Genomic DNA, 19,573 nt, shown 5'->3' with positions numbered 1-19,573 from the left:
CTGCTTAAGAGATAAAAAAGCATTATAATGTGCTGCTAATGTATGTAACAGTCGGAAATAAAAATATTTTTTTATTGAACACTTTTATTTTGTTAGTGCTCCACTATTAGATACTTTCTATATAGTTGGAAGAAATCCAAAGCAATTAGACAAGTCGTCTAATCAAGTGCTCTATACAATTTGTACACCTTTGCACCTTTTATTTTAAAATTGAAGTATAAAATTTCACTCTTTTAAACTGTGATTTTATTGATTTGACAAGCTGATCATCCTAATGTATTAGAAGTTATTTAAAATTAAATTCCAATCACATTGAATAATACAAAGCTATTAGTTTTTGAGAAAGAGATGTCCGATTAACTTTTAAATTAATGAGAAGTAGTTATTCTTAAATCGAAAATGATTTATTTAAATTTGTGGAATTACTAAACTACTAACACTAGTTGAACACTTTTGTACAATTCGATTGAATGTCTTAATTATTTATTTCGTCCTTTTTCAATTGAATGTTGAAAAAATATAGATATATAAATATATTAGATATAACAATTAAGAGAAAAACAAATGCGTTTTTGAATATGTTCCCAAAAATAGACTCGGGATTCTAAAAGAATTATTGAAAACAAATTAACACGTAACATGTCAATGAAGAATTTACAAAGGTATTAACAAAATTTGATAAGTGAAAATATGTGTCAGTGGAAACCGGCTATAAGCTATTATAATCTTCTGCTTGGGTAGCGAGTAAAAAAGCTCTCAGGGTCGAATGAAAATAAATACAATTTGCGTTGGTCGTAATCGATTTAAAATTGATTTCTGTTGAGTCGGATGCGATTTATGCATGGCGTGAAGTTGCCAAAGATTAAAGTGGAGCTCATACACTACAAACAATAACACGGATATACGAATAATAACTATAAAAAGAATTAAATGTGTGTGCATTACAGTTATTAAGCTATTGCCATCAACAAGTACTAGGTATCGAACATTTGAGTACACTCGACTGTACCCGATTCGACTAGTTGAATTTGTCGCTGGCTGGCGCTTCTCAGCGGAAGCTTTTTGGCTGTTACGGTAAATTGTGCTTTTTTTATTTTGTGTGTAGTTGAGTTGTGAAAGTCGAAGGCAAAGTGAAGGCAAAACGGAACCGAGACCAAAAACGAAACAGAAACAGCAATAGCAATAGCAATAGCAGCAACAGCAACAGCAGCAGCAGTAAAAGCAGAAGCAGAAGCAACATAAACTGAAACCGAAACCGAAACCGAAAACAAGAACGAAGCGCATAAAGCGAATACACACGAAATACGAATGCTGTGTATGCAAGCGAGAATGCGAATATACTGTCTGTGTGTGTGTGTGTGTGTGCTGTGTGTACAAGTGTGTGAGTTATGCCGACTGCATAGAAGCAGAACCGAATGCCAAAATGAAGTTCAACTTGTTGTTGCTGCTGCTGCTGCTGCTGCTGTTGGCGATGTCTCGGCACTGTTGCGTCTCTGCTGGCAGATACACACACACAGACACACACACACGCATACACACACAAAGTGGTATGGCCCTGTCCTTAACACCAACACCAACACATGATGAGGCTGCAGCAACAGCAACAACAACACCAGCAGCAATAGCCTTCTACCATTCCCTTCCCTCCTCCCACATCGCGACGTTGCTTGTCCGCAAAGTGAAATTGAAGCGATTTGAGTTCGAGACGCCAACCTCATGATTGTGTGTGTCCTCGTGCACTACCCTCGGCCTTGTCTTTGCCCTCGACCGCGTTCTCGTTCACATTCCCATTCAGCATTCGTTTTTTGGGCAGCCTCAGCCTCAGCCTCAGCTTCAACTTCGGCTTCGGCCGCAGCTTCGGGATCGGCTTTGTGCGTCGCTTCGTTTCGTTTCGTTTCACATCGTTTCGCGTTCGTTTCGTCTCGTCTTTGCTGGACGTTTCATTCTCGTGCACATCGTCGTCGCTGCTGGCCACAGAACCCGGAGCTAGCGCTGTCGTACAACGCATCCACAAATTTCACTCTGCTCTTGAGCAGCATCGCGACAACCAGTTGAAGTTTGCTTAGACGGCACTTTGCCACAAATAACAACAACAACAACACTTTCAAAGTTGAAAACACAAGTAACACTAATATCATTCAAAAAAAAAAAAAAAAAAAAAAAAAAGTAAAAAGCTAAAAGAAAAAAATAAATCAAATCAAATCCAATCAATACAAATTCTGAATAATACTTTTTTTTTCTGTTGTTTGCAATTAAATCAAAAGTTCTTTGACGAAAGCGAATAATTTCGCTGTGTTTAACGGTTAAAACCTCGAAGTGATTTTTTGGTCCCCAACGGTGAGCGCAATAATTTCAAATTGTTGTTGATATCTCTAATTATTTCTGTTGTGCTTTTATCCTTGAAATGATCTACAAATTTTTTTTGGAATTTTTTTTGGCAAATACCTCAAAATACCAAGTGACAAGCAAAAAAAAAAAAAAAAAAAAAAAGAAAAAGAATGAAAGAAAGATTATTGAAAACAAAGATGACAAGACACAAAATATGAATTACATTGAGGACATTTGTTGTTTATCCACATATCATCTACAACATATGTAACATAGTATATATAAACATACGTATAATATGTATATTCTTCTCCCCCCTTATTTGATGCCAAGCGGTTTTTTATTGGCTTTGTGATGCTGTGAATTTCAATCATAACATGAATTTTATACACTTGATAAATGTGTGCGCGTGTTTTTTTCTTGTTCTTGTTCTTGTGTATATTGTGCTTATCTTGAATCTTCTTCTATATGGTATATGCTACACATATATGCATATATGTTTTAACGAATTACTCTTAAATATCATAATTTCGGTTTAGGGATTTTCTTTGTTAATTTTCAGCATTTTTATTGAGTCGTAATTTAAGCTATTCCCAAAAGTTATGTGTACAAACATTAATCTATAATCTATGTGTGATTACTTCAAAAAGAGATTAGTGATCATTTAATAGCTTTAAATTCTATGGATTCCAATGATTTGAAGGCAAAAATTGAAAAATTCAGGAACAAAAAGCGGAAAAACAACCCTGAAAAACGATGCTCAAAAGAACCTGTTATTATTGTTTACGTTTGTGGTGAACGGTGAACAATATTGTATGGTATTTGCATACGTATTATAAAGGGGAATCAAGGGGGGGGGGAGGTTGGGAGTCTTTTGGGTTAATTCATTTATCACCATTTAATTTATGAAAGGTCGAACTTCGATTGAGTGTGTCGTCCGGATGGGCTTGTAATTACATTCAGCACGTTGTAAAATATATATTTGTTTGTGTATATAGTGGCAATTAATATTGACATTTTGCCATTTTTTTCCATTGCGGGCAGAGAGCAAATATAATTTTTTTCCTATTTTTTTTGGTAAATATCTTTATTTCTTTTGGGAATCAAACGGCGCGCAATATTTAATTATATTTCCGTTTACCTTTCGGGCATCATATAAATGTATTTTGTGTGCTTGTTGTTGTAGTTGTTGTTCGCTTGTCGACCGAAAAAAAAAGGTACAATGAAAAGGAAAAAAAATACGCAGAGAGTACATGGAAATTGTCATATATTTCAATTTATGTTTATGTTGATTGCATAGGCGGAGCGACACACAAAAATGTACAGAGTGTTGTCCCCAAGGGCAAGTCAAAATTGTTGACAGCTTTTCTGAAATATTTACATGCAGTTCGACTCGAGAGGAGCAATAATAAAAATCGAGGCGAGCAATTGAAAATCTACATCAAATGAAGTAGAAAGAGTGAGACAGAGAGAGAGAGAGAGAGAGAGAGAGAGAGAGAGAGAGAAGGCCAAGGCATAATCGCATCAAGTCTAAGGCAAAAATAGTCTTTGATTTATTGGAATTTTTAATGAGCAAAATTCAAAACATACTTTAATGACAACTTTGGCAGCAAAACGTAATCGACACGTAATCGAAATTGAAAGCGTTTTCTCTTCAGCTTCCCTGCCCCAAAACATGCACAATAATAAATGACATTTTATTGCAGCGCCAAAAAGTATGCAACACTAAAGCTGAAGCTGAAGCGAGGCTACGCTTGTATGTGAGTGTGCGTGCGTGTGTGTGTGTGTGTGTGTGACAGTTGTCGAAAGTGATTTATAAACGATTTAATGCGTTGCTGGCGTTGCTTCAGCTGCAATTACAGTTACATCGTCTGTTGCTGTTGCTGCCGTTGCGATTTTCATAAAAATAAATTGCCTGTTAAATATTTTCGCAACAGCAACAGCAGCAACAGCAACAGCAACAGCGAAAGCGAAAGCCAATTGACTGCACAGCCGAGGTAAATACATTTAACAAGTCAAACAACAAATATGTGAAAAAATGATTAAATTAGTGTGTGGCAAGCAAATTACATTCGACTCTGCATAATTAATTTTGTGTGCCAGAGATTTAAGTGTTAGCACAGATTTTGGTTTTGGTTTTTTTATTTATGAAGTAAAGAATCGGCATCAAAACATCACAGAAAAGATTCCATACAGAATTTAAACATTTTACTTAGTATAGATTGCAAAGACCTTACTTTGTGGCATATTACAGGGTATAGAAACAAGCAGAAGCCGAGCAACAACAAATAAATAATAATAAAGGGAAGAAAAATGAAACACAGCTTATGCGTAAAGTAATAAAAATAAAAGGCGCTCTGGCAATGACAACATAAGTGAAGCAACAGCACACAAAAAGAGAGAAAGCAACAACAAAAAAAAAAAGAGGACGAGAGAGTGAGAAAGAGTGAAAGAGAGCGAGAGAGAGAGAGAGAGAGAGACAGCAAAGTGTCAAGAAAGCGAAAATTTAATTTTGATTTATTCAGCCGTGTTTTTCACTTTTTCTCTTTCGCTAGTTTCATTTGATTTAATTCCTTATACCTGGCACACACTCACGTTAAAAGGGCATAACAGCCAGCAGCAGGCACTTGTTAATATATAAATTATATATATTTCAGCATAGTAATTGCATTTATTCAAACCTCAGCTTAAAAGTTAATCGAAGAAAATTCCCCAACAACTTCTTTAATTGTTTACTTGGTATCTCAGCTTCGAACATTTTTCTCTGTGGTTTTCGTTGCTTGTTGGTTCGTAAAATCTGTGGAATAAAAAAATAGACTGGCTTTTTATACACCGAAAGAAAAAGTATATATTTTTTCTGAACATTTTACATTTATTTTTTTTTGCTTAATTTAGCTGACTATTAATTTGCAGTCAATTAGTTTCGCTTTCATTACTTCAGGGTGAGCAAATAAGTATTTTTTTATATGTTTATTTTTGTAAATGTTATTTATAAAAAAAATTTTAAAAAAATTGTTTATTATGCTTTATTTAGCTGACTCTTAAATTGCAATCAATTTAATTCTTTTTGGTAAGTTTTATTTTTTTATGTTTACTTTTTTTTTATCCATTTTATACAACTATTAAAAAGTAGTAAGTTTTCATGTACAAATTTTTTGTTTGTTAAATTTAGCTGTCTTTAATTTGACATAAGTTTCTTTCGCTTTCATTTTATATCATTTGCAATAATTAAAATATATATTTAATTAAAACTTCTGTTATTTTCCTATTTATTTATTTGTTCAAAAGGAAGTTACCTTAAACTATAAATAAAAAAAACAAATAAGAAAGCTACATATAAAAGCAAAATATACCAAGTTAATATACTAAATAAATACTAAAAATATACCAAACTTGTATTGTAAATGAAATATAAGAATGTAAGATTATAATAGAGTAGAATCATATTTTAATGTAAAAGATGATGAATAAAACTATTGCGCTACACAAAATATTATTTACTTAGGATACACGAAAAGCTAAACTATTGTTAGCTACATACAATATCGGATATTATTGTATGCTGTTTACTATATATTGAAATGAAGGAAAAAATGGGCGCAAATAGATATGCTCGGCAAATAATTGTAATTACTAGTTCCATTAGCCAAAGAATTTGGCGGGGTGCGGAAAAAAAAACACAACAAGCATAAACAGAATTGAAGGCTCACCCACACACACACACACACACAAACACATACGCACACATACGTAGACAAACTCAAAGACAAACCCAAACACAAACTCACACACACACACGCACACATTGAAGCCCGCACAAAGCGACAATGACAAAAAGTGTAGCATATAAAAAGGGGCAAATAAAACAACAGCAGAATAAAGAGTGAAAGAGCGAGAGAGGTAGATAGACAGAGAGAGAGAGAGAGAGAGAGAGCTGAATAAAAATGAAAGTGGCACAAAGTTGTGCAAAAACGTGCGTTTATTTGCGTAAAAACTTGCCGTGTCCCCCCTCTCCACTCACCCCCCTCTCTTTGGCCCTTGCCCTTTCCCTATTTTGGGCGCACTTGGTGTGCGCATTTTAGAGGATTTTCTTTCCAAAGATGAGGCGACTCTTTTGTTGGGTGGTACTTGAAGTCCCCACCCTCTCCTCTTTGCCCTCTTCTTCTCTCTTCTTCGCTCTTTCGCTGCGTGCGTGTGTGTGTGTTTGTGTGTTGGCTTAAATTTTGGTTCCTAGAACAAAAAAAGAAACTTTTAATTCCGCTTTTGTATCTTTTGGGGCAGCTGTAAGCGCATGAAAGAGAGAGAATGAGAGAGAAAGATAAAGAGAAAGAGAGAGAGTCGTCCAATAAGTTTTTTGGCTCTGCTGGCTTCCTTTTATCGTTGCCTTTTTGTTTTATGTTTATTTTTATATATCGTCATCTCGCCATCGCCATCGCCATCGCCATCGCCATCGTCATCTCAACATCTCGTCATTGTCGTTTTGTGTCTGCGTCTTTTTGGGCATTTCTTTTAATGATGTTCAGCAGCTAGATCCAAGGCTTTAATTGTATTGATTAAATGCTTAATTGTGATGCGGACCAACAAAGAAAAACAGCGACAACAAACAAAAAAAGAAAAGAAATGAAATAGACACACACACACACACACACACACACAAAGAAAGCATTATATAAAAAGAATAAAGGAAAAGAAGTAAAGCAAAAGCCAAAGCTAAAGCTAAAGCCCACATTTAATTGTTATTAACAAGCGCGAATTAATGACTTTGATTAAAAATGTAACAAAACGAAGAAAGACAAACGTAAAACGCAACTCAACGCAACGCAACGCAACGGACATTCACTATAATTAGTCTGCTAGACGCTCAGGTGTTTAATTAAAACTAATACAGTCAAGCAAGAGACAGAGCGAGAGAGAGAGAGAGAGAGAGTTAGAGAGAGAGTGGGAGGAAACAGAAGCAAAATGTCGACAATTTAAACGTGAAACAATTAACGGCTGTGACACACATAAAAGCCAAGGCGACGACAGCAGCAAAATGACAATGGCAACTGCAAGTAGCAGCAGCAACAACAACAACAACAACAGCAGCAACAGCAACAACAACAACAGCAACAACAGCAGCAACAACAGCAACACCCACAACAACGACAAGACAACGACAACGACAACAACAAGAACAAGAAGGAGAAACCTTGCATTTTAAGCATGCTACAGAATCCGCAACTGAGAGTTTATGAAGTGTGGCAAGTTGTGCTTCATTGCCAGAGAGAAAGAGAGAGAGGGGGACAGAGAGAGAGGGAGAGAGTGAGAGTTGGCTTGCCAGCCAACCAAGTAGCCAACAGTTGTTCCGTCTGTGTTCAATTCCCTTTCAGCTAAACATCCTTGGTTTCTCGCCCCCTTTCCCCTCATTCTCACCCTCTCCCTCACCCTCTCCCCATCATCACCTCAACTCGCAACTGTCTTTCGCCTGTCTCACGACTGTCAGTTAGCAGCAGTCCTTGTTGTTTCTTGCTAGCCACGGGCAAGCGGTAAGCTGACTGCGACAACAGCTGTATGTTCTTGTGTTCTGGTGTCTCAACCCCTCCCCCTCTACACTCCCACACCCCTAAGGGGCAATCGCCACAGCAATTGCCACAGCAGTCGCTTGTACGCTTTAATGTAATTAGTTTTTTAGCTTCGACTTTAACATTAACATTCGCATTAACATAAATATTAGCTACGAAAATTTCGACTGTTATAATTACTTAATTACTTCTTCTTCCATTTCCGGAACGGAAACCGGAACGTCACAAAACAAATACAAATACAAATACAAATACAATGGAAAACAATCATTATTGCACTCGAACAACCAAATGTCGCCAAATGCCAAATTACTTAGCATAATTGCAAAATTTTTGCCATCTACATTGTAATTATGCTTACGTATAATTAACAGCAGAATACGATGAGAATTATTTAAGTTTGAAAACTTTTGAATTGATGCGTTTTATTAGTTTTTGCAAGACAATCGATTATTGGTTGATGTGAGTTTAAATAATCATAGAAAATGTTAAAGTTGTTTATTTAACGAAGTGAATTTAGTTTGCTTTCAAAAATGATTTTTAAATATATCCTATAAATAATTAATCAAACAAGAAATTGGGTAAATTTTGGTAATAAGAAAGTAAATAATTATTAGTTTTATTCCTTTGTGATACTAACGACAGTATTTATAATTCCTGAAAATTTGGTTGGCGTTGAATAAAAGTTATCGAGGTTATTTAAGAAATACTTGTAAAATGTGATCTTAGCAGGTAATCTGGTATATTTTGTATTTTGGTATATTCTGGCTTTATGGTATATTTAGAATTTAGTGCAACATCGATATATCAAATAAAGTAATTGGTATATTTTAGTATTTTTGCAGTATATTTTCAGTATATTTGTTATACTGACGACAGTATTTATAATTCCTGAAAATTTGGTTGGCCTTGAATAAAAGTTATCGAAGTTATTTAAAAAATACTTTTAAAATGTGATCTTAGCAGGTAATCTGGTATATTTTGTATTTTGGTATATTCTGGCTTTATGGTATATTTAGAATTTAGTGCAACATCGATATATCAAATAAAGTAATTGGTATATTTTAGTATTTTTGCAGTATATTTTCGGTATATTTGTTATACATGGTTTTATTGAAAATGGGTAGCGAGTAACTCACAATCGAGAACACTCGACAGATGAATTTTAATTGAATTCAATATGTGGTCGGAAACTATTTAAACTTTCATAATCATCGTCAATCAATTTTAGTGAATTACTTGTACTAATTCGATTTAACCTGAAATTAAGTTCACTTTTAGAGAATTCCCATTAAATATTTATTTATGTACTCAAATTGCAGCTTAAAGTTGAGTTTTATTGAACAAAAGAAACTTAGACATTTACTCTATTATATCAATATATAAACATTCAAAGAACAGAAAACTACGCAAATATTTGCATTAAATAAAGTAAACATTGAGAATTACTTAAGCAAGTCGATGAAGAAAACTTTTTAGTTTATTAATAAGATTAAAAATTATTCATGAAACAAGGCAAGAGCAGAGACAGCTAAGTTTAAGTAATTGTAAAAAGCATTCTAAAGTTTTTCTTTTACACAAAAAACAATCCGTTTAACCAAGCAAGTTTAGTTTACTATTAAATATTCTATTCGAAATATAATCTAATTTGTATATAGAATAAGAGGCGATTAGTTTAATTAACAAAAAAAAAGAATTCCCTAAAGAATTTTAAGTGAATTTTTAAATTATTCGATTTATTGGCTTGTCTTGCTTTTAATTAAATTCTATAGTACAACTTATAAGTTTTCTTTTATTGTATTAGATGTCGAATAATCTAATCTAATAAATTGTATAGTACAATAAAAACGCCGTCTATTCTTAATTTTGAATTTTTACTTTTTTATTTTGTATATATTTCCATTGTGCTCAGTGCTTAACTTAGTTTAGTTCTTTAGTGTTTGAATATTGAATTTCAATTTTTCTAGTATTTATCTTTAATTTATGAGAACTTAGTAATTATCGATAAACAATTTTAGTCATTCGATCGGATTAAATAGTTTTAAATTAAATTAGTATTGACCATTGAATTTAAAGTTTTGTGTATTTATTTTTTGTATCCTTCATTAACATTCATTCAATTATTACTCACTCATTTATACAGAAGTATTTGGAGTCAATCCATTTTAGTATTTTAATTTAATGAGTTACTTAGATCAAAAATTCAATGCAGAGTTGATTATTTTGATTTATTTTTCATTGGTTAATTCGAACTTATTATTGATTTTTTGATCGATTGCTTATTGAATTTAAATATTTTTTAGTTCTTATTTGTAATTAAGTTATGCTTTTTTCAGACTAATCTTTTCAAGCTAAATAATCGTTTCTTAATCAATTTTAGTGCTTAAATTGATTTAGTTGCTTGGTTAAATAATTGCAAGCCAGCAGCTGCGTTGATTATTGAATTTTCAAATTTTGTAATTGAATTCAATTTGTATTGGGAAACTATTTAAACGAAGAAATTGTCGTCAATCAATTTGCGTTGATTAAGAAATTTGAATTTCGGCTTAAACATTTCTTTATTTTTTTTTGTCAATTTAATTGAATTCAATTTGTAGTCGGAAATTATTTAAACTTTGATAATCATCGTCAATCAATTTTAGTGAATCAGATTAGATTAGTTGCTTCACAACACACAGAAAATTGATTTGCGCTCTTCTATTAGTTGAATTAGAAGGCTGACTGCGCTAAATATCGATATCAAGTATACGACACGTGTGAAATGAAATATTTGTCAGCTTACCAAATGTGAAATCAGTGCATTCGCTTTTGTCACGCAATGCAACGTAAGCGTTATACTGATGTTGCTGTTGCTGTTGCTGTTGCTGTAATGCATGTAATTTTAATCAAACTTGCGACTAAGAACAATGGCAACAACTCTTAAGCTGTGCAGGAACTCGCAACTCGCAACTCGCTGAGCTGAGCATTGTTAGTACATAAATCTTTAGCTATGCGATTTCCATTGCCAACGTGCTGAAGTGTTACTGTGTGTGTGTGTTGGTGTGTGTGTGTGTGTGTGCTATAGACATCGACTATGGCCGCAAAGCACAAAGCTGGCGCAAAATCTCATTACGTTACGTAACGTCACGTCAGGCGTTCACTACGTGTTGGCCAACAATGTCCACAGTGTCTATCGACGTTATGCGTGTGCTCAGGATTGCTGAGCTCGACACAAACTTTTTACAGTTCAGCTTTAATTTTCTTCTCGTCACTCTTCACTCTTTCGCTCTTTTCCTATACATATATCTAATTTATTGTATTTGCTTCGCATTCCTTATATACATTATTTTGTTTTATGACTTTTACTCAACGGAATGCATTCAAAGCGATATTAAAATGTTGACTTGCAAGCTGGCCAAACAATGTGTATTTATTTGATTTGTTTTGATGTCAACAGCTGCTTCCTAAAAAATTGTGTTTGCTATTGCAATAAAAATAAATAAAGAAAATGATCAGCTTCAGTTTTATTTCATAGTTTTCAGTTTTCATTAGCTTAAAAAAAAATGTTGTTTTGTTAATTTGTTGAGATCATTTTTATTGTATTTTTCTCAATTTTAGCTTTTTTTTGTATTCGTCTTTTATTACGTTTTAAAAATATTTAAATGACAGTTGAAATGAACTAAAATTAAATGCATTTATTTATGACTAGAAACCTTAAAGTTTATTATAGGATTAATTTCGGAATTTTGAAATATGCATGTTGATTTTCTGTAAAGTTTCACATGAAATTTATCCTGGAAATAATTTTGGAATATAAAAAATTAAATTTGAGTAAAAATTGCTTCCTCACGTTGATATTTCGATCAGTGAACAAGTTGAATTAAGGCCTTGAATATGCAAGTCATTGACAAAGTAAGCTGAAAAACTTTTTGCCAAAAATTTGTGGCTATGTATCTTAAATATTGTGTTCGACTTTGGCAAGGCGGCGGACCAAGAAAATCATGTGGGCGCATGTGTTCAGTGGGCGTGGTCAGGCAGCAGAGCTTCAGAAAGGGTTTCTAGTCAGAATAAGAACAACTGTTGCTCAACAGTTGAGCAGAAATGCAGTCATTGGAAAAGTGATCTGCCAAAAATTTGTGAATTTGTGTGAAATTTTCATGTTGAGGTCTTTGACTAGGCGTCGGACCAAGATATTAATGCGGGCGGATGTGTTAAATGGGCGTGGTCAAGCAGCAGAGCTTCTATATGATACTTTAGATCAACTCTTACACAACAGTTGTGAGAATTGCTAAACAGTTCAGCAAAACCTCAGCACATTACAAGTATTCGCTTGTTTAGGGATCGTGTGTGAAAATGTGATGCCAAAAAATTTTAGTTTATGCCTTTGAAAAGCCTGTGAATGTGTTTGACTAGGCGGCGGAGCGAGGTAAAAGTGAAGGCGGATGTGCTAAGTAGGCGTGGTCTAGCAGGAGATTTTTATAAAGATTGTGTAGGTAGTTCTTAAGCTGCTTTTAATCAGCAGTTACTAAACAGTTGTGACTATGACCAAATAGTTGTGCAGAACTCAAAGGCATTGCAATGCATTGCAAGAGAAGCTGTTTCAGTGTGAGACTGAAAAAAGTCATGGCCAAAAATTTGAGAGTATGTGTGTCATATGATGTGTGTGTGTTTGATTAGGCGCCGGACCGAGATAATTGTGAAGGCGAAGGTGTTAAGTAGGCGTGGTCAAGCAATTGAACTTCATAAAGGTTACCCAAGCTAGATTTTGGTACTTTAGTCCAACTGTTGCTCAACAGTTGAGCAGAAATGCAATCATTGAAAATGTGGCCTGCCAAAAATTTGCGAATTTGTATGAAATTTGCCTGCTAAAGTGTTTGACTAGGCGCCGGACCAAGATATTAATGTGGGCGGAAGTGCTAAGTGGGCGTGGTCAAGCAGCAGAGATTCATTATAATTGCCCAAGCAACAACAGTTGTGAGAATTACTAAACAGTAATCACTTTGTAATCGATGGTGTGTGAAAATGCAATGCCAAAAATTTTCAGTTTATGTTTGGTGAATGTGTTTGACTAGGCGGCGGAATGAGCTAAAAGTGAAGGCGAATCTGTTAAGTAGGCGTGGTAAGTCTGGGGAGCTTCATAAAGATTTCCAAGCTGAATTGGGGTACTTTGGGTCAACTGTTGCTCAACAGTGGTGACTTTTAGTAAAAAGTTGTGAACAGGACCTCAATCGCTTGATAATTGATCGCCAAAAATTTGTGTGTATGTGTTTCGTATGCTGTGTGTGTGTGTTTGACTTTAACGTGGGGAATCACATAAGTGGGCATGGTCAAACAGTAGAGCTTTAAAAATATGATTAAGCTAACTTTTGATCAACTGTTCCTCAACTGTTGTATAGAACTTCAATGTAATCGCTTGGTAAATGGTCGAGTGTGAAAATGGTTTGGCAAAAATTTCGCCATCGTCCATGAGATGTACTTAAAATTATTATCAAGGACTGTAAAAAAAGGTGGTATGAAATTTTATTTTGGCTTGGCGTTTAATATATATATCAAGTCAGTCTTTTATTAAATCGATATGCAATATTTAAGTGAATTTGATTGTCAACAACAATAAAAATAAGACAGCAACCTTTTTCATTATTAAAGAAATGTAAATGTGTTAGCGAGAGACAACATTTGTGCCGCTGAGAAAATAAAATAATACAAAATTGTACAAATTATAAAAAGTGTTTCAATTCGTAAAGCAAAAAGAAATAACACGCTGTCAGTTCTTCGATTAATGCAACTCCATTTGGGAGAGTGTACAAAATGTATGTTTTTGCTTAGCTGTAATGCGAGTGCTTTGCCGTGTTGTATATGTGTGTGTGTGTATATGTGTGTGTGTATCTTTGTGTGTGAGTGAGGCGGAAAATGATTGTCTGCCGCCCTGTGCTTAGCTGTGCATTCTTATTTCAGTTGATTTCTTGCCTTGCATGCATAAGCCAATAAGCTCATATTCAATTGTAAGCGAGCAGCTTACTCAGCTTGCGCATTAACTGCGTTACGTTCTCTTACGTTACGTTACGTTACGCTGCGTTACGCTGCGTGACGTGATGGGATGCGTAAGAGTAATGCAAACATGTTGTTAAAGGTAGAAGAAGAGTTGTTCTTTCCCTCTTTCCCTCACTCACATTCGCTTTATCTTTGTCCGTTTGCCCTTTGTGTGTCTTGTGCTGGGAATTTGTTAAATTACATGCGATTTATTAAGCTGTCATTGTTGTTGTTGTTGTTTCGCTTTCCCGCTCTTCAGCTCTCTTCCACTCCTTCGCTTCTCTTCTCTGCTTTGCTGTTAATGTGGTTGTTGTTTTAACAGCGATTAGCCTCGAAATGAAATTGAAATACTGTGGGCATGACCAAAATTCGCCCTAATAGACAAATACAAACGCCTTGTGATTATTTGTTCTTGACACCCATTCGCATTCTCATTCGCATTCGCATTCGTATTCGCATTCGCCAAGGGAGTTAACTAAATACACGTAAGAATACAATACAAGAAGTTTCGGCAAAAATTTCCATTGCTGTTGCGCATAAAAATGTCGGATTAATTATGTCAAATATTCGCTGTTTGTTTTCGCTTATTGCATTGCCTAATTGTTTTTTAAATGCTTCACTTCATTTACAAGTTAAATATTTATGATAATTTAGTTCACATATTGATTAAAATGTTGTATACTTTTGTTATAAGTTTTTTACAGTTTTTATTATTGAATTTGTGATTCAAATTTAAAATTGCAAGCAATATAAGTTTTGCAATTTGTTTTTCATACTATTATTATCTAGTGATAATTACAGAAATTAATTAAATAATAGAAAGTATTTTGAAACTTTATTATGATCTATGATTTATTCTTAAATTAAATGGAAATCATACCTAACAAATTGTATTTTTTTTTAGAAGATTTACAGTTTCATGTCATCAAGATTAATCGATTTTTTGTGGAGTATTAATTTTGAAATATACCAAAAGCTATATTTGGTATATTGATATAGCACTACATTGAAAATATTCTGTAGAGTGCAAAATATACTAAATTGTCAGACTAAGCATGTAAAAGACTTGTCTCAACAACTTCTTCAATTTTCATCAACCGAATTTTCAGAAATTTCAAAAACTTTAGTAATTATTGTATATAAAAATCGCTTGTTGTTCGAATTGGATCGATTTGCGGGGTAGGAAGTGAGGGTGAACAATTTGAAAGAAACTTCAACTGAGTGGAAAATATTACATATTTGTTATATTCATTTAATAGTTGTTTTTTATTCTTAAATTTAATTAAAGTTCTCAGTAATATATATTTTTTTAAATTCACAGCTTAACTAAATAATTATGTATGTGTTTATATGAAATATGTAATTATTTGTTGATTTACTTATTTGCTATCTAATTTTAAATTAAAGCAATTAAAAATAAGTGTAAGATTTCTTCGCAGGTATTTTTCCATTGCTCCGACTTGGAATATTTGGCATTCGCACTCACTTTTCCAGACAGTTGTTATTGTTGTTCTGGATTGACCGGAACTGTAATTAATTAATTAATAAGACCCACAGACATACATATTAATTGCACCAAAAGTCATTAGGATCCATTTGTTGGCTTATTGTCAGAACATTTCGCTGAGCACACAATGAAAAAAGGAAAAAAAAGTGAAAATAAAAAGAAAATAAATAACAACGAATGAAGATATTAGTTGACAACAAGCGAAGACCGCAAAACGAAGAAAGCAAAGATGAAAAAAAAATTGAAGGTGACTTCATTTCGCTTAGTGCTTGAACCCTTTTTTCTTTTTTTTGCCTCTGCTGAGGATGTCCGTAAATCATATTCATGACTCTGACTTTGACTTATTTGGGGAAATTCCCGTTACGGATATCCTGAGAAGCGACATTAAAGAAGCCAGCGAGCACGTTAAGCACACACACACACACACACACACATACACACGCACGTGTGCGAGCTCACATATTTCTTGATATACACAAATACATATAAACTGAGGACACAGCTGGCTTGCTATCGGTATCCAGGCGACAGACGCCATCCTCGTTGTCGACTTGTTGCGCGCACTTTTACTTTCTTTTTTTTCGTTTTTTCCTCTTCTTTTTTTTTCTTTCGTTTCGTTTTTCTTCCTCTTTTTTTTCGCACTCGCAGACAACGCGACGCTGTCGTCGTGCACTAAAAGAAACTTCCACATGGCTGCAGATACAAGCACACACACACACACACTGGATACACACACACACACACACACACACACTCACGGACACACACACATGCATATGCTAATAAAGCTAAGCCAACAGCGGGAAGCGAAAAGCGGAATGAGAAGCGAAATCTCAGTTGCGACCAATTTGGCATATTTGTGAGTCCCCGTTTTGTGGCATCTTAAAAGCATTCGTGGCGCGCTGATTTGCGGCAAGTTTAATTAAGTAGCTTCACATGTGAGCGCGCCGCATCGCATCGTTGTCGCTATCGCTGTCGCTGTTGCTGTAGCTTTTCATAAAGTTTGTGGTTCAGGGTGAACACTAGAGGTGCAAAGCTGTATGAAAGTCTGAGCTGGTTGTGCAGACAAGCAAGATTCTTAAGTCCACTGAATAAAAACGTGTGCCAAGTAACAGTTGAATTTATAATTTATAAACTATTATTTATATCAGCAACTATAAAAGTTACTTACTCTTTCTTATCTGAAGTCACAGCAATATAATAATATAAAATTTAATAAATTTGCATCTAAGCATAAATAAATTTAACAAGCATTTCAAAAATCGCAGAAATGTCTAACTCGATCTGTCTCATATCATAAATTGTATTGTATATTAATAAAATAATAATAATTGTAGTTACTTATTGCAAAAAGTTTATCTTAAAAAAAAAATGCAGTTATCTATTTTTATTATTCGTTAAAAGCATTTCATTTTAAATGTCATACATATATTTTATTATTAATATTATTATTAAATAATAAAAATATTCATCAACAAATTATTTCTAATGGCCCATTAATAAGAAAGTGTGTGTTTATCGATAGTACAGCAGCTGCTCTTTATCGATAGTAACCGATAGTAACCGCACCGATATTTAGCTTAACATCTCTAGTGTGAAGAGAAAAGCATGCTTAAAAGCAAGTAAATTTGTGTTTGCTGAATGCGGGGTTTTCATTCGAGAAATTACGTATACGCAGCATAAAATGCGCTTGGCTTTTACAGTGAGCCAACCATTTAATTTGAGCTCCAATTTGACAGCTATTGGACAGGCGAGCTGGTAAGCCGTCAGCAATGTAGAAGGCGGAGGCGGAGAAGGAGAAGGAGGAAAGGATATCGAGAATGAGGAAATGGCGGGGGGGAGGAGCAGAGGAAGCTGCAGTTTTTGAGGCTAGGCTAGCCGCAGTGCATAACAACGGATAAGCTGCAACTTTCCGTGCTCAAGTTGAACTATTTCACAGTTGACAACGAGCAAAATGAACAAGCGAAGCGAAGTGAAGCGAAGCCGGATTTTCGACAACAAAAGCGTTTTAACTCTTAACGAAAATAGCGATGAAGGGAACTCAATAAACCCTCGGCTCGATTTTATGCATTAATAAGTGTAACGCAAAAACAATTGAAACGAATAACAATAACAGTAATAATAATAATAATAATAGCTAGCGAATCGTTTTTGTGCGTGGTCATGTGGTTAATTTCATTTCGCTTCTTGGGCAATTTAACAAACAATTGTGCGATGTCATTTTGTGAATTTGAACAATCGAGAATTTGAGTAACTTGACATTTACGTTAATATAGCTGTCAATTGCAATTGCCCAAGCATCGTTAAGTGTATTTTTAGCAAACAGATTTTCGGGCTATCTCTATCTGTGTATCTCTTTCTCGCAGTGTATTTATTTTGTCAGCGTTTCGTTTTTATCAGGCTGCGAAATTGTCACACACGAGAGAAAACGCCCCACCCAAAAAAAAAAAAACACAAACAAGAAAAGCAAATCACAGCATTTTTGCTTCAAGAAAACGCGACTTTAAGTTACTCTGTGGAAGTTATAAAAAAAAGTGTAGCATACTTTTTTGGTGTTTTGTTTGATAAAATTGTTCACTCATTAGCTTGCTTAAAAAGCATTTTAATTTACAATTTTATATACAAATCATTAATAAATTGTTGAGAAAAAAATGTTATTTGTTGATTTACATTATTTATATTAGTTATTATAAAGAAATTAAATGTCGCGTGACTTAAGTTTGGTTTGTTGAAAATAGAAAAAAGTGTAGCTTACTTTTTGGGGTAACGTTTTTGATACCATTATTATTATCATTAGCTTGCTTAATTTGTATTTTATTTTATAGTAAATATATATTTTAATTAAATAAATATTTAAAATTCCATTTTAAATTTGTTTTATTGTGAAATTAAATTAAATAAATTGTTAAAGAAATGTAAATAAATTTGTTATTGATTGATTTATTGATTTATTATATTTTAAGAGAAATTATATTATATTATATTTATTATAAATCTATTTATTTGTATATATTTCTATATATTTATTTTTTGTTATATTTTATAAAGGTAAATGATTTTTGCTTAAGATACAAAATATATATGCAAAATGAAATTTACATATGTATATTAATAATTAAAATCAATATAAAAAGCGGGCTGCCTGGCAAGTTGCTTCACAGGTGTGAACTTTAAGCACACTTTGTAATGGGAAAGCAAAGTAATGGCAACAACAACAACAAGAACAACAACAAAGAGAGACACACCAAAAAAAAGGGCGAAAAAACACACGAAAAGTTGGGAAAGCAACAAGCTGCGATGGTGACGATGATGAGAAACGAAAAGAAAATTTGTGGGTAACGGCAATAGCAATGGCTTAACATGGTCACAGTTGCCTGACTGCCTGTACTTTCGCTCTCTCTCTCCCGCTCTCTCTCTCTCTCTCTCTCGCTCCCTTTGTGGTATTGCTTGCCTGTTGCGCCTTTTGCGTGTCGCTTTGTGTGGCACTCAGTTGCTTACTGGCAGCCAGCCAAGCCTACTAGTCGACGATACAACAATGGGGCATGCCAAAATGTCTCGTTCTGCCTTTTGATAACAAGAGGCTCACACACACACACATACATTTTTATCAATGACAGCTCCGTCGCCTTTTCCTTTTTCTTCTTTTTCTTTATGCTTTCTCAAATAAAAGCAATGACAAAAAGAAAGAGAAAATGGAAAAAAAAGTGAGTCGACTGTCTGCCTAACTGTCGCCTTGTTGCTCGCCGCTTACCGCTTACCTCTTGCCGCTTGCCGCTTGTTGCTTGTTGCTGCTGTGGCAACAATTTATGAAATAACTCTGGCAATGGCAACGCGCAACTTTTGTGAGCACCTCCCATCCCTCTCTCGCACACACACACACACACATAAAGTAACAGATACACAAACTTACTCGTAACTTAACTGAGTGTGTAAGCAATACACAAGCAACGAGCTGAAAATTGTAAGAAACGCAAGTGTAATACAAGATGCCACCCTCCCCTTCTCACCCCCTCTCAAACACCTCAGCAAGGATGTGTCTGTGTGTGTGTGTGTGTGTCGGTGTGTAGCCCATTATCACTGCCCCAGCGCCCAGCTGCGTTTCAACTTAAGTAACATTCCACGTTGCGAGGTCGTCGTCTCCATTCTAAAAGTTTTTGCATACACACTC

At 34.4% G+C, this 19,573-nt stretch overlaps 1 protein-coding gene across 1 annotated transcript in view; it reads left to right on the top strand.

Annotated features, from left to right (window-relative positions):
* The first annotated feature begins 1,938 nt into the window (after positions 1 to 1,938).
* Positions 1,939 to 19,573, top strand: part of LOC133848911 (mediator of RNA polymerase II transcription subunit 1) — a 51,015-nt gene continuing 33,380 nt past the window's right edge. The window contains exon 1 of the mRNA XM_062284654.1: positions 1,939 to 2,337. The gene's annotated coding sequence lies outside the window, so the exon portion shown is untranslated. The remainder of the gene's footprint in view (positions 2,338 to 19,573) is intronic.

Source organism: Drosophila sulfurigaster, chromosome X (genome assembly GCF_023558435.1).
Source record: "Drosophila sulfurigaster albostrigata strain 15112-1811.04 chromosome X, ASM2355843v2, whole genome shotgun sequence".
NCBI classification, from domain to species: domain Eukaryota; kingdom Metazoa; phylum Arthropoda; class Insecta; order Diptera; family Drosophilidae; genus Drosophila; species Drosophila sulfurigaster.
Note: the sequence above shows the minus strand (reverse complement) of the source record. Positions and strands in the feature narration are given on the sequence as shown.